The sequence below is a fragment of the Uranotaenia lowii genome, chromosome 2, assembly GCF_029784155.1.
Source record: "Uranotaenia lowii strain MFRU-FL chromosome 2, ASM2978415v1, whole genome shotgun sequence".
Classification (NCBI taxonomy): Eukaryota; Metazoa; Arthropoda; class Insecta; order Diptera; family Culicidae; genus Uranotaenia; species Uranotaenia lowii.
In genome coordinates, this window is record NC_073692.1 from 410,054,793 (window position 1) to 410,070,406 (window position 15,614).

Below are 15,614 nucleotides of genomic sequence, written 5' to 3' on the forward strand. Positions count from 1 at the left end.
CTCTTATCGAAAAAAAAATTGAACCTCATAATAATCCCAAAATCACCGAAATCGCGATCGAAAGAGTGAACAACTTCAAATATTTGGGTATAACTCTGGATGAAACTCTGTCATGGAGCAATCACAATGAAAATTTACAAAAAAAGATCTCATCTTATAGCGGAATCTTATGGAGGGTCAAAGCATTCGTCCCACGCCACGTTCTGCTAAAATTCTATTTTGCCTTCATACATTCTCATTTATATTATTTGATCGCCATATGGGGAAGGGCATCTTTGTCCCTTTTGTCACGTCTACAATCCCTACAAAACCGATGCCTAAAGACTATCTTTAACCTTCCCCTACTCTATCCAACCAATCTAATCTATTCTAACAGGTCACACAATATATTACCCCTAAATCAACTTTGCGATTTACAAACAATAATTTATGTATTTGATAATTTGCACTCTTCAAACAGTAGTCAAAGCCTGAGATTTACAACAGGAGAATCCATAACACCCGCTTTTCTCATCACTTACGGCCAACGCCGAATTTCTTTTATTGGTCCAACCAAATTCAACGTTCTTCCTGAAGATATAAAAAATTCAACGAATAGAAATTGTTTCAAAACCAAACTTATACATTATTTCAAAGAAAATTTAAGCCGTTGAACATCCAACCACTATTCAGAAGTTATTTATTATTTGTCTTGTATTTTTCTTAGCTGTAAATTTAGTATAATTAAATGTAGTTTAATAAATTTTTTTGTAGTATTTCATATTAAATTTTAGTAATTAATATCAAAATATGTACATGGATCTCTTAAAAGGAAATATTATTTCCACTGAGATTCATGTTGTAATTAAGTTTTGTAACGTAACATCTCCTCGCACTAAGTAACAATATTATTGAAGTTCTCAGCATGAGTAAATTTTTGTTCGCGTTTGTGTTTTTCCTTTTGCTGTCAGACATGCTGAGAACAGTTAGCGTCCATTACCAGGGGGCTCATTTGAGCTTCTTGGTGTGGGGGAGTGTGGCGGGCCGCTAAGAAAAAAAAAAAAGCCCAATGGCGAAACAGGAACAGCGCTAGAAAATTATTCTGGGGATATTTAAGCTGAAGTGAAGATACTGGAACATTTTTGGGCGAAGAGATCGCAGAATCCACGGCCAGAGTTCGCCGTAATGCCGTCCAGAAACATGTTTGAAGGTATACCAAGTTATTTCCGCTGACAATTTACTTGTTTCCAAAGCGATTTTGGACAAGACTTGAGGTTACGTTGTACGCGACGTAGGTAGTGTTGGTAACAACGTTCACTGGCTATTTTTTATAAACGGAGTTAAGTTCACAATACATATCCTTAGTGATTTTGGTTTCTTGTAGTTTCGAAGGATACATCTTTTTGCCGTCTTCAGTTGTCGCAGTTCAGTCGTGACCCAGGGGATTCACATATTTCCATCGCTAGAGCGTTTTGGAACGTGACGATCGATGACATAATTCAGAATGTGTGAGAAGGTATCAGCGGCAGTGTTGGGATATGATGGATCAAGCTCAGATACCCAGTCGATAGTGGCCAGAATGTGAGAGATGTCGTCGAAGTTAGCGTTCTTAAAGTCGAGGTAGAACGGTTAACGAGATTCATCATTGGCAAAGCAGAGGTCCAGCGTACGACCGTATTCTTTCATCAGGGAGTCCAATATTAGGTTTGAAGGCGCCGAAAAGGTAGAGCGTGCTGGGTCCGGGTACAGAAAGCTGCCATGGTTAGAGCACCAGCGTAGAAGGAACTAACTTCGAAGATGCAGCGAGAAAACGGCTCAGCGAGGGCAACATCTCTTGAGCAATCGGGTGGCAGGTACAGTACACATACGTACAATTTTCGGTCTACAAGATCAATGCGAATCCATACAAGTTCCAGATAGCACTGCGCTGGGAGATTCAACTTCACGGCAATTAGCACCCCGCCTCCACTGAACTTTTTGCTGTTGCGCGCACTATGATCACAGTGGAACACTGCGTAATCAGGGCCGCAGATCTGACTTGATAGTGTCAGCCATGGTCCCTTGAAGGCGATGACGTCATAGCAGGAACACGAAGTTGTGACTAGGTAGTCGGTCAGGCAGGAATTTATTCGACCGACATTCTGGTAGTAAAGGGTTATGGAATTTAAAGGTCCCGGAGCGGATCTGATGAGACGTGCAATGGAAGGTAGAACATCATCAGGCACAGGAATGCAATCAGGGGTACAATACTTGCCTGAATTCACAGGCCGGGACGACTGATGACTCGTTGCGGGTGGTTGCCGAAGTGATACTGGCTGGAGTCAGCGCTATTGGTACGACTGGAAACCGAAAAAGCGTCACGCGGTGGGAAAGTTCCAAAGGACAACTTATACTGCCTGTCGATGAAGGCTGGAGAACCACGTCGCCGCTATCGAACTCAGGGCCGGGACGACTGATGCCGCTGGCTGGAAACAGCGCGACTGAGTCGGAGGGCTCTGAGGTCTCTAAGAAAAAAAGACACTATATATGAACATTAGCAGACCCGGCAAACTTTGTTGAGCCTTTGAGCCCCTCAAGGTGGGTGAACAGAGACAGTGGCTTGTTTATCGAGGAATACGTTCATTTGAGCTTCCATCTTGAACTTTGTTTTTCGCTTCGCAGAAATTGTTTTGTTTATTCTAACTCCCTGTAATGACCTTTTTTTCATGTTCGAATAAATGTTTTTGGTGATGCCTACCTCCAAGGGCAAAAATTATCGAAGAAAGAAGACTGGGCTAAAATGTATGTATGTTGTTTCTAGAAAGAAGTTGTTAAAATCAGTACAAAGCCGTCTTCGAAAATGATCTGCAAGTCGCCTAGAATTGGAATTTGACCCGCTCTTCCTTTTGAAATAATACAACTTCTTTTTTTTTCTTACAATTATTATTGAATTATTCATAGCTTTTATCTTCCTCAGTAGATTTTCTTGGCCCCATGCAAACTTTTTTTTTGTTTCGTCTTGATTTTTAAAACTGTATATGGATGGATGTCCATATACACCAGAAAACCAAATTTTTCGAATCGCCTTTATAAATTGTTACAATTTCTTGATTTGCAGCGAAAGCTAAAAGCGAATGTCTTCTGGGATGAGCCTTAAAGTCAATTTTGCTATACGGACAATTTATATCGAACTTTTTCGTCTAGGATTTACCGTTGAATAGTTAATAAATTTACATTTGAATCCCAAAAATTAAATATGAACAGAGATATTCAATTACAAAATTTAAATTAAAGAAATAAATAAGCACAAAGTCGTCGAAATTCAATATGATTCCGTTATAAGAAAATTGAAGGAATGTTCTTCAATTCTAGGATTTAACATACCGCTGCTCTGACAAAGTATAGTGACATTTTATGCATCACCTCAAAATATGGGTGCCGGAAACTCTATAGAGAGAATTTTCTTCACCATTTTCTCATTTCCTCGCCCATCCCGTGGGGTTATTTGGCGAAAGTCAGTCGCTCTCTCAAACATTTATTCATCCCCCATATTTATACATTTCGCAACGTTTGTTTACTTTCGATTCCGCCCGCTTCGCCCTCTCTCGCTCGGTTATTTGGTTGGTTCATTCGAGAAACCGCCAAACCGGCTCCTGCTCAACTCCTTCTCTTTTGGAGCACGTTCATGCGCTGTTTCTTCCCAGCAAGAAAAAAATTCATTACCGTTCATTTTCCGCTTCGCAGCGAAATAAATTCGAAGCGGCCCGCCTCGGATTTATTTCGCTGCGAAGCGGATAATGAACTTAAAAATCACTGGGTTGTCTTGAATCGAGTCGAGAATCTCGACTCCACTCCATTTGCTCCACTCTCCCATTCGGGGAGAATATTGTGGGAAAATTTTACAATTCATCCTCTCTTAAAGTTCATTTTACGAAAATCATTAATGAATCGAGGAATCATCCAGACAGGGGTCTTTCATAAACATTGAAAATGCATAATTGCACTGAAGTATGATTTTCTTGGCACTTAATAAGCGATGCAGAGGATTTTGTACATTTTCAACAAAATATTTATCATTTTTCGTCACTTTTGTCAATTTTGTCATATTTGTCATTTTTGTCATTTTTGTAGTTTTTGTCATTTTTGTAATTATTGTTGTTTCTGTAATTTTTGTAATTTTTGTAACATTTGTAATTTTTGTCATTTTTGTCATTTTTGTAATTTTTGTTATTTTTGTAATCTTTGTAATTTTTGTAATTTTTGTATTTTTTGACATTTTTGTAATTTTAGTCATTTTTGTCACTTTTGCCACTTTTGTCACTTTTGCCACTTTTGCTACTTTTGTCATTTTTGTCATTTTTGTCATTTTTGTCATTTTTGTCATTTTTGTCATTTTTGTCATTTTTGTCATTTTTGTCATTTTTGTCATTTTTGTCATTTTTGTCATTTTTGTCATTTTTGTCATTTTTGTCATTTTTGTCATTTTTGTCATTTTGGTCATTTTGGTCATTTTTGTCATTTTTGTCATTTTTGTCATTTTTGTCATTTTTGTCATTTTTGTCATTTTTGTCATTTTTGTCATTTTTGTCATTTTTGTCATTTTTGTCATTTTTGTCATTTTTGTCATTTTTGTCATTTTTGTCATTTTTGTCATTTTTGTCATTTTTGTCATTTTTGTCATTTTTGTAATTTTTGTCATTTTTGTAATTTTTGTAATTTTTGTCATTTTTGTAATTTTTGTCATTTTTATCATTTTTTTTTTTTCATATTTGTCATTTTTGTCATTTTTGTAATTTTTGTATTTTTGTCATTTTTGTCACTTTAGCCATTTTCGTCAATTTTGTAATTTTTTGTATTTTTTGTAATTTCTGTAATTTTTGTAATTTATGACATTTTTATCATTTTGTTATTACTTCTTTGTGTTTTTTTCATTTGTGCCATTTTTAGTCATTTGTGTTATTTTTGTCATTTTTGTCACTTTTGTCATTTGAAAAATCATTGAAAATATTTTTTTTGTTTTATATATTTGTCACTCTTGTCGTCCTTTACTTTGGTTTTTTTGTTACTTTCTGGGTTCTGGCAACGCTGCACTGAATGAATTCCCAACACTGAATTTTTCTCTCAGAAAACCCGCTTTTCCTCTCCCACGCTCTTTGCTCACCTTTATCAGCTGGCCGGCGAAGTCGCGGGCGAGAGAGCATTCCTTCAGCAAATGCAAGGTGGGTGGACCTTTGGCAAAGCACCGTCAATCCCGGAGAGTTCAGTCCAAGTTGGTACTCCGTTCGATGAACTCGGCCTTCCTTGCGTAAACTGTGTTGGGTAGCGGTTTCGCTAACCGTTTGAGAAAAATTTCTGGTTTTCTCGGTACGATTCTGTGTAGAGAAGAAGCAAAAAACGAAAACGAACGAAGGAGGACTTTACGCGTGTTTTTCCAGCAGCACCAACACCAGCGGAAACTCCTACGCCTGACGGCGGATCGCTGCTGCTGGCTGGTGTTTTGGTCCGATTTGTGTGTATGCGGGGGCATGTGTTTGTGAGTTGGCTGATGGAGGATTGACAACAGGGCGTCCTTGCGGGACTGCCGCGGTTGTTTTTCGTGGTGCTGCTGAGGGTTGCGAATTTTCGACAGCACAACTTTTGACAGTTTGGTGTTGTGCGGGATTCGCTCGCATGGCTGTCTTCGATGTGCACTGGTGTTTGTGCGTAGGTGACAAGTGAATTCCTTTCTTGAAGTTGTGTAGCACATGCGTGCATATTGATACGATATCATATCGCGTTTTTGGAATTTTCGGATGTAGGTGTGCAAGTGGTGGTGCGCCAAAAGGATTGGTCCCTACGGCGATGAAAAATTTCGGAAAAGAAATTTAATTAAGGCGTTCTGAAGCTGCTTCTTGAAAGTCCAGCAATTTGTGAAGAATACTCCTGGCAAGTGTATCGATCGAATCTGTCAAATTAAGGAGAAACCTGAGTAGGTAGCCCTTAAAAATTCCAGGGAAGCGTCTGGAGGATTATTGCACAAGACCCAGTGGACGGGTGGAAAATAATCGATAACTCGGATGTTTTGGTCCGGCTCCAGCTGAAGTGTTCCGGAGAGTTGTAGGATGAGGCCTCTTCCTTGCTGAGCAAGAAGCAGAAGGGTGGATGCTGCTGTTTGACAACAGTGCTGAAAAAGGGTGTGGAATTTTTTATCCAACTGGTCCACTGTCTGGATTGCTAAGATTGATAAAAAGAAGCCTAATTGTGAAGCCGTCCGGGAAGTGCGATTGATTGATTTATCACAAACCAAGATTGATCACGGCCTGCTGGGATAGTTGTTAAATCGGATATATCAGTTATTTATCAGAGTTGTCTTTAGGAGCCATAAGAAAAAAAAATCGAATGTGCAGACAAGAGGTGGACCCCTCTGAAGCCATGCCGCTGTGAAATTACGTTCCATAGCGTTCAATCCGAGTAGAATTGCTTCATACAAGCGGAACGCGTGTGAAAAAAATCCGCTGAATAAGCGATAAATGAGAGTGAAATTTTACCAACCTTTTACGTCAGGTCTCCGCAGTTGATTTTTTCCGGCCTTCTTTTTTATCGGAGTGTAGTTGTTACAAAATCGTTCGCAATTAACGTAAAATTGCCGACGATCGGGCTGCTCAAAAGCAATCACGCCTGCTTTGTTTACCCCCCCTCAGAAAAGTGTCTCGAAAAGTGGTGGCCTTCCGGTTGTTGTGATCCGGTGAATGATTCAACTTTGGTTTGCAGTCGGTATTATAATCGGCCAAAATCGATCGTGATAAGTATAAGAAAAGAGTGTTGGTGATGAAATAATTAATTCAATCATCGAAAAAAAATTACTTCGGCAACCAGCCAAATTGAGTTAAAAACCAAAAGAGCGTATTGACCTTTTCAGTTTGGGGAACCGTTCGCGAGAACTTCAAACTCCCGAGGCCATTTATCAGAGTGGGAAAGACAAAACGCAATTGGATTAATCGCACCTTCGTAGCTAGCAGCAGGACTTCGGGAACTGGTTTTCCCAATTTGGTGGCCTTTCTGGAGAGAACCTGTGAAGCCGAAACACCAAAAAATCCAGCGAGAGACACACTCAGAAAAATAAACAGGTAATTTACCTTTCAAGGATTTGTACCTACTCTTAAGAAATCAGTTTGAAGTCGAAGACCGCTGCCGCGGAAACCTGTCGATTTTGGTTGCCGGTTTTTTTTTCTTTGGTTCGGTCTTGTCTTTTTGTGCAACTCGAATCCGGCAACCGACATCTGGGGTTCGAGCTGGACAAGGTCATCATAATTACTGATATCTACCTGTTTCCCTTCCTTTTGCGACCGACTTGAGCGGCACTCTCGGTTGGCCACGGTTTTACTTTTTCGAAGGGTTCAGGTGAAAGTAGCGTATAAACTCGTACTCATGCCTAGTAGGTTTTGGGCCTGTCTCCATAATTGGATTTAATTTCACTTTCCTGCGATGATTTTTGGAGGTTTTCTTCTTTCTCTAGTGGTCTTCGGTGGGATGTTTACACCACCTGAACTTTTGTGAACTCACGACTGTCGACAGGTTGTTGAGGCCTAGTTTGTAGGAAAAAGGTCTCCAAAATAACTAACAAAAACTGTAATTTGAGGCAATGGATTTAAAATTTAAAGCTCTTTTATCTTAAAAATGAGTTTTGATATCTGAGTACATTTTTATCAAATATTTAAATAGAAATGTAAACATCCTACTAATGATTCATTGATCAACACTCGATACAAAATAGCATTATTATAACTCAACCAATTGAAATTCAAAATTTACTGCTATCAGAACGGATGTTTGTTTCGATAGCTGTATATAAGCAAACAACCAGTAAGCACTCGTGTTTGTTTTGGTTGTTATTTGTTGCTGCACTTTATCATGATTCAGTAATATTTGCTGGACCAATTCGACATTAGCATTTAGGGACCGTTCCATTGCTGAGAGCAGGTTTATCGTTCGAAAGCGAAAAACGTGCAACTATTTACCGATTTATTTATTTTTTTACTGCCAGTGGAGAAGTGTCTGGTGAGGGAAGATGAAACTATTTTTTCATACCTGGAATCACGTTTTTGCTTGTTTGAATGCTCGTGTTAAGGGTTGAGTAAGGTGTCACTATTTTTATTAGAAACCTTCCTAGGTGGATTGCTCATCGAAACTATTCGTTATCAATTCTCACCGTTTGCCATTTAGTTAGTTAACCCGGTTCAAAATCGTGCCCTAGGTTATTGGCTAGCAACACTTGGCGCTAACTGTGCTTCGAGGAATATAGAATTTTGTGGCGAGGTCATATCGCGAAACCCCGCGATATCAGCCCGGAGTGCACTTTTCGCTTATTTAGAGCTGCCTTCGGCGGCAGGGGAATTCGAACCGATATTATGGCTAATACCGAGAGGAAAAATGAACTATAGTTTATTTTTGTGAAATTTCCGTTCGAGCGCTATCGCCATCGGATTGGTTCGGTGGGAATGAAACTTTTAGGTTGCGGCTTTCTTATCGCGATGCAAGTTTCAATTTATCGTATAAACAGAAGGTTCACGAGGTCGGATTCGAGTTTAGTTTCCTAGGAACAGTGTGATAATAATTACCATGCCTGGTGCTGTTTCAGCAAAAATTAAAAAAAAAGTTGGAATCGACTTTCGTTTATCTTTATACAGAAAACTAAATCCAGCAGATATGCAAACGGCCATCCCGAAACCGGAATCTTCTTTTACGAATCGTCCTAGGAACTGACTATGACTATGTAGTAAACCAGTTACGAAACGACTAGCTGGCGCCAGGAGTTTTCCATTCGATGGCTCTCGGTAGGGATGCACTGGCCAATTCTGGATAACATCATCATCATCATGAGAATCAGAATCATGAACAACATATACAGCCCCAACGTCGTCTTTTCCATCTTGGTACGAAGGCTACTATTCTACCACAATTTGCTGACTTGTTCAGTTACTTGTGCAATCATCACTGAACTGGTCTGGTTGTCTCTCGCCGAAGCTATTTCAAAATTATGGAATTTCCTTACAACCTAAACAATCGATTCAAAAATAAAATTTATTAAAAAGTAAATTTTTTAAAGCACAGATGTGCCTAATAAAAAAAAATGCTATCCGAGATGAAATACAGCGCTGATGTGGTCTAGTGGATAGGATGGCGCGAGTCTGGTAACCCAGGCGTACTGGGTTCGATTCCCGGTATCGGCAAGAAAATCTTTTGGGTTCGAATCCCATTAGTTGCCGACAGATGCTTGAGGAGTAAGTAGAGGCCAGTCTCGAACCCACCCTTGTCCTTCCTCCAACTGGTATCCGGGGAGGTTTAGTTTATTATCTTGAACTTTCTATTCTACGCTGCCTACTCTAAACTTTAAAATTTCCTTCTCCAAACTATCTCTAATTTTCATTTCCAGCGTCAGCTCCCCGAGCTATTTAAACGCCACGAAAAAAAAAGGAACTAATAAAAAAATTGCTATCCGAGATGAAATACAATACCAAAAAATGTCTAAAATGTCAAAAACGTTTTAAAAATGTCTAAAATGGCAAACATCAAGCATTTCAAAACTGTCAGAGATGCTAAAAATGTCAATAGAGTCAAAATATTAAAAATGTTCAAAATGTCAAAAGTGTCAAAAATGTCACACATGTCGAAAATGTCAAAAATGATAAAAATGCCAAAATGCAAAAAATGTCCAAATCCCAAAAATATCAAAATTGTCAAAAATGTTATAAATGTTCATTGTTTCAAAATTTCAAAAATGTTAAAAATGTCAAAATTTCCAAAATGTAAAAAAAATTGAAATTGGAAAAAAATAAAAAATGTCAAAAAATACCAAAATATTCGAAAATGTCAAAAGTGTCAAAAATGTCAAATTTTCTAAAAAAAATGTTATGAATGTCAAAAGTGTTAAAATGTCAAAAATGTTAAAAATGTCAAAATGTCACGAATTTCAAAATGTCACAAATTTCAAATCGTCAAAAACGTCAAACATTTGAAAATGTAAAAAATTGTCAAAAAATTAAAAATTTTAAAGAATGTCAAAATATCAAAAACGTCAAATATTGTCAAAATTGTTAAAATATAACAAAAATGTCAAAAATGGAAATAACACGACATTTCATCAAAACTGGATGTGTTAGACCAAGTTTGCGAAATTTTCCGGTTTGACATAGACTTTCCCGGATATTTCACAAAAAAAGGTGAGAAAAGGCCGGCCCGGCCCGGTTGCCCGAATTTTGTTTGAAAATGCCCTGATTTTGCCAGTATTTATTTACTTTATTCGTAATATCAGACTGAGTTTTCAAATTTGTCTAGTTTAGCGTCCAAAAACGAAAAATATCGCCTGATTAAAAAAAATTCAGGGTTTTTTACGCGACCCCCGACCAGCAAAAATCGAAGAAATGATTTTTAACCAAAAAAAAAATTCAAGTTAAAATTTTTCCTTTAAAAAAAAAAGGTTTTTTACGCGACTCCCGATCAAAAAAAAAAAATTTAAAAAAAGGCTTTTTGCCAAAAACTGTTTGAGTTGAAAATTTTGCCGGATAAAAAAAAGAAAAGGTTTTTTACGCGACCTCCGACCAAGGTTGCCGAATAACATTCTGTGTTTTTGCGAAAAAAAAATTGTAACTGTGATTTAACCCAAAAATGATAGAAATACCATAAATTTCCTTGAGAAGACATGAAAAATTCAGTCCTTTTTACATTTTTCTAAAGTAAAATGAATAAACATTCCAATCTTATCATATTTTTTCAAAACAACACTAAAATTACTAAATTTATGTTGACATTCAAATTATAGTTTTGAAAATACGTACAAAATTTGAAAAATCTGTGAAATCTTTGAATGTTTCCAAAAATGTTCTGTGACACAGAATCTGCGATGAAAATTTGCTCGAAATTCTGTGAAATTATATATTTTTCTGTGATTTCGGCGACCTTGCAGGGAAATTGAAAAAACTGACTTTTTTCCAAAAAATATTCAAGTTCATAATTTTGCCTGATTAAAAATAAAAAAAACCGACGAATGTTTACAAAAAAAAATCAAGTTTAAAATTTGGCCTGATTTAAAAAAATTCAAGGTTTTTTACGCGACCACCGCCCAGAAACATTTTGAACATTTTGAAATTAAATGTTCGGATTTTGCCAGGTTTATTGTTAAAATAGCCCAGATTTGTTCGGCCCGGAGACGAGCGTGAAAAATTCATGCAACCTTATTAAAACAACAAAATCTGAGCTTCGAGGTTGGTTGTTAAGTTAAAAAAAAACTTGTTCGGGCTTGAAAGTTGTGAACCATACGAGACTTATTGTTACGAGCTTATTTATTACGAGCCACGGCACGCTTAGGGAAATTGAGATACAGTACCGTTCATAATTGTATAGAAATTGCAAGCACGCGCACTGTCACTTCGACTTTGAACTTCTATAACTTTTTACTCTGATGATATTTTTTGATCAAATTTTTTGCGTTAGATAGATCAACTATCGCACTATTATATCACAAAATTTGAGCTTTCTGGAGTTTGTGTATCCTGAGAAACAGTAATTCTACGAAAATCGGACTTTTTGGACTTTTCTCATTCAAACTGTAATATCTCAGAAGCTACGCGAAATTTTTTATTGAAATTTTGCAGAGTGATTGTTGAAACATAAAGCTAGCATGTCTGAAGTTTTCGAAAAGTTCTATCGATGAGATCAAAAGTTACGCGAGGTGCAATATTTCAGGCATGAACCTAGAAATGCGATTTCTATAGAATTTTGGACGAATGTTTCCACAAGATAATCATATTCTCTTTATATCATATAACTTTTGATCTTATCGATAGAACTTTTCGAAAACTCTGCAAAATTTCAATAAAAAATGTAGCGTAGCTTCTGAGATATTGCAGTTTGAATGAGGAAAGTCCAAAAAGTCCGATCTTCGTAGAATTACTGTTTCTCAGGCCACACAAACTCCAGAAAGCTCAAATATTGTGATATAATAGTGCGATAGTTGATCTATCTAACGCAAAAAACTTGATCAAAAAATATCATCAGAGTAAAAAGTTATGGAAGTTCAAAGTCGAAGTGACAGTGCCCGTGCTTCCAATTTCTATACAATTATGAACGGTACTGTATAACTATTTTACCCTCAATTCCCCTGCATTTTTGAAATAACAAAAAAAAAACCTTTTCGGACATAAAACTTTTTAACCAAATGAGACCTATCCTGTGTGATTTTTTCCAAGGACTATGGAAAAATCTGTACTTTTTAAGATAAATCTGTTTTTGTGGCAACCATACCCACTGCTGGTTTAGATTTTTTTTTTGCCAAAATAACTGTCAAATATGACAGCTCTTCTAAGATTGAAGGCGAAAAAACAGTGCTTTTGACGCCCTAATTTACGCAACAGAAGAGATCAACTTCTTGGCTGGTTTGCAGTTTCAAAGACTCTTCTTGTAAACCCGATCAGGAGGGAAAAACTAAATTATATCAAGATGAGATATTTTGATACTATTTTTTTCCTATCTAAATAAATTTTGATTCAACACTCGTAGGATGTTAAAATATCTCCAATTATATAAAAAAAATCAATGCCATAATACCTAAATTATATCAATTTTAGATATGCTCCTTTCAAGATTATATCTCGTTCAGATGGCATAGTTTGATATTGGGCAGAACAAAGTCTATCAAAATAATAACTTATCAAGATATGAGTGCTTCGAGAAAAATTGTTAGTGGAATATCAATAAACCACATTATTTGCTAAAACCATGCTCCATTTTTGGTTTCCCAAAATTTGATTCAATTTTATGGATCTGTTGAGCGAAACTCATTAATGTACGGCTTGGGCCGTGAACTTCGATATCTGTGTTTCATTAAAAGTTGTACGTCTATCAAAATAAGATATAATCATTTTATTTTAGGACAATCCGAAGAAAATCTTTATTATTGAAAATGAGCTCATCCCCATTCAAATCTGTCAATCAGAATAAGATATAATTCAGATTGGAGAAACTTAAAATCGAAAATTTTGAGTACCTACTTAATTAAAACTGAATCAGATGTAAATATCTTGGTGAGATACGTTTGAGCTATTATTTTGAAATGATCTCCTGATCGGGAACGTACCAAGATAAAACTGTATAAACTTTCAGATTTCTCCTCAACACAATGCGCAATCAGTGATGTCAACTTTCCAGATTTCGTCTGAATCTTCCAGACTTTTTGGACTTTTGCTAGACATTTTTCTAGGTTTCCAGACTTCCAGACTTTAAGTCATTTCTTTCAGACAATTCCAGACTTTCGAGTTTCGTCATGAATTTTTTGACAAAACAGTCAAAATTCAAAATTTTTGTGCAAATGGCTGAAAATTATTCGAATTAATAATTGAAGAGTGAGATATGCCACGAAGATGGTTGTAAAACAGGAAGTTTAGCATAAAACGTAGTAACGCCGACAACACCAAAATGGTCCTAGGCATTGATAGTATTTAAAATGTATAATTATTATCGAGTAATGAGTGTCCTTCCCTAGACTCCAATATTGCGATCCGGCGACTTAAAATAAAGTTGGCTCTACTGTGCGCATCATATTTTTCCGGAGAAAAGAATTCTCTTCATCAGCTGAAGTGAATGCACTCGCTCACCCTAATGTTTTGACAATCTCACTCTTGATTCATCTCTCTCCGCACAGCTTGGGGGGCAGACCAAAAAAAATGCACTTTCTTTCACTGGACAAGCCGGTTTGAGGATCAGGGATGCCAGGATTTTATTTGAACCAATTATTATCTTGGGTAATGCGTTAAACTATTTTATTTCCGATTGGTTCGATGTCCTGATAATTTCAATTTTAATTCAATTATAACTTGGAGATTTTTTTTAATCAGGAAAATTAAGTGCATTTAAAGGTCGTTTTCAAAATATAATGACAATTTGAAAAATCAGGATGGTCTCTTGAAAATTAGGAAAAATCCTGAATAATCGGGACACCTGGCACCTCTGCTGAGGAGTTTTGCCATCCATAGTGTCAAAACTCAGGTTGTAGGTGTCATGTCAAAGGTCTTATGTCTCAGGTTCCAGGTCTTTATTGTCTCAAATTTTAGAGCTACGGAATAAGCACGTTGAACACGATTTTCTACATTTCGTTATATAACAATTTTTTAGGCGATACGTTGTTAATAAAAATCTCGGTGTATTGAGTTTTTGGATAATTCACGAATCAATTTATCCGTATTCTGAACCAGAATCAACTATATTTTGTGGTCAGAAGCGGTGTCAGGTTCAATAAACCAGATGGTAACGCAAAATCAACCATAATTATTTCCACTTTAACATCACCTTCTGACTGATTCAACAAAGTCTACGGCTTAAATCTATAGACAACCATATTTATGGCTGAATTGAACTTGAATTTCAACCGGATTGTGCCATATATTTTTCTACTTGAGAATAGCGAAGTTGAAATTTTTCACAGTCAAAATCAATTGATGAATGGTCCATTGATAGGGTGTAGTTCTGTTACCCGAAGGCATCAACAAAAATTCCAAGCATCGAAGGGTAATCGTCGCATAATTTACCGACCTACATATGGTAAATGTCATCCAAGGTGCTGGTCCGATTTTTTTTTTTTGTTTTCGTTTCTGTTCACCGGACCCAAACAGCTGAATAAAGCCATTCATGGGGTGGTGCTGCGTAAATCTGCCGGACCAATCGCTCGCGGCGACCTTGAGCTGTTGTGCGTGCTGATGCACATTGATTGGGGACATAAATTACCATCCGATTTCGGAATACCAACATGGGGATGAATGGATGGATGACAGAGCTTCATCTTTTTTTCCACTTTTGATGAACCAAGAAAGATCCGACGATGAGCTGTCTGTCAGGTCAGGTCGCATTGATTCATTCGGACTTTCCGAATGGCAATGCTCCGCCACCTTGTGGCTTTTGATTATGTAGTTTTTTTTCTGTTTTTTGTTTTCGAAATGCAACCAATTCAGCATATCGTGCCGAAGCATAAAAGCGTCGCCACAGAAATGGTCAAGAAAAGGAACTTTTTTCAATTCGTTCCACCTTTAGCCCCAAAAGCAAGCGCAAGACAAATGCGCTTTTACGAGGAACGACACTGCATATAAATATGCGGTTTTTTTCTGTCTCTTCTCACTGAGATGAAGCAAATAATAATAATAAAAAAGCGCTTTACAGTATTTATGCTGTTTTGTCCGCCTGCCTTTGCCCCTCTGACTGGGGCCGCGCGAATCAATCTTTCGTGCCTGGGGCCTGCTTGTAAAAAAAAATTGCATAATCCGAGAGACCGAAAGACAAGAAGAAAAAAACCGGCTGTCTTTCAACTGCCAACGAATAGGTAAGGTCTCTCGGGGGAGTTTTGTGGTGGCCTTAGAGCAACGTACAGAACTTCTTGGGACAGTTGACTAGCGAGCGACCTACCGGCATAGCTCTCTGAAGCTTTACGACTGACCACAACCGAGATACAAAATCTTTCCTTGATTTTCTTTTTTTTCTTCAAGTTGGATTTTAAGACTTAGGGATGTCAATTCATTTGAAACATTATCCTTAAATAAAAAAAAAATGAAAATAAAATATCCTAAACTCAACATTTTAATAAAGTTCCAATGAAAAAATCTACTGAAAAATTTGCAACTTAATCTCCACGGTCT

The 15,614-nt window shown here is 37.1% G+C and overlaps 1 protein-coding gene across 3 annotated transcripts in view; it reads left to right on the forward strand.

Annotated features, from left to right (window-relative positions):
* The first annotated feature begins 5,235 nt into the window (after positions 1 to 5,235).
* LOC129749740 (SH3 and multiple ankyrin repeat domains protein 2) overlaps positions 5,236 to 15,614 on the forward strand; it is a 598,094-nt gene continuing 587,715 nt past the window's right edge. For all 3 annotated transcript variants that reach the window (XM_055744799.1, XM_055744801.1, XM_055744800.1), the window contains exon 1: positions 5,236 to 7,064. The gene's annotated coding sequence lies outside the window, so the exon portion shown is untranslated. The remainder of the gene's footprint in view (positions 7,065 to 15,614) is intronic.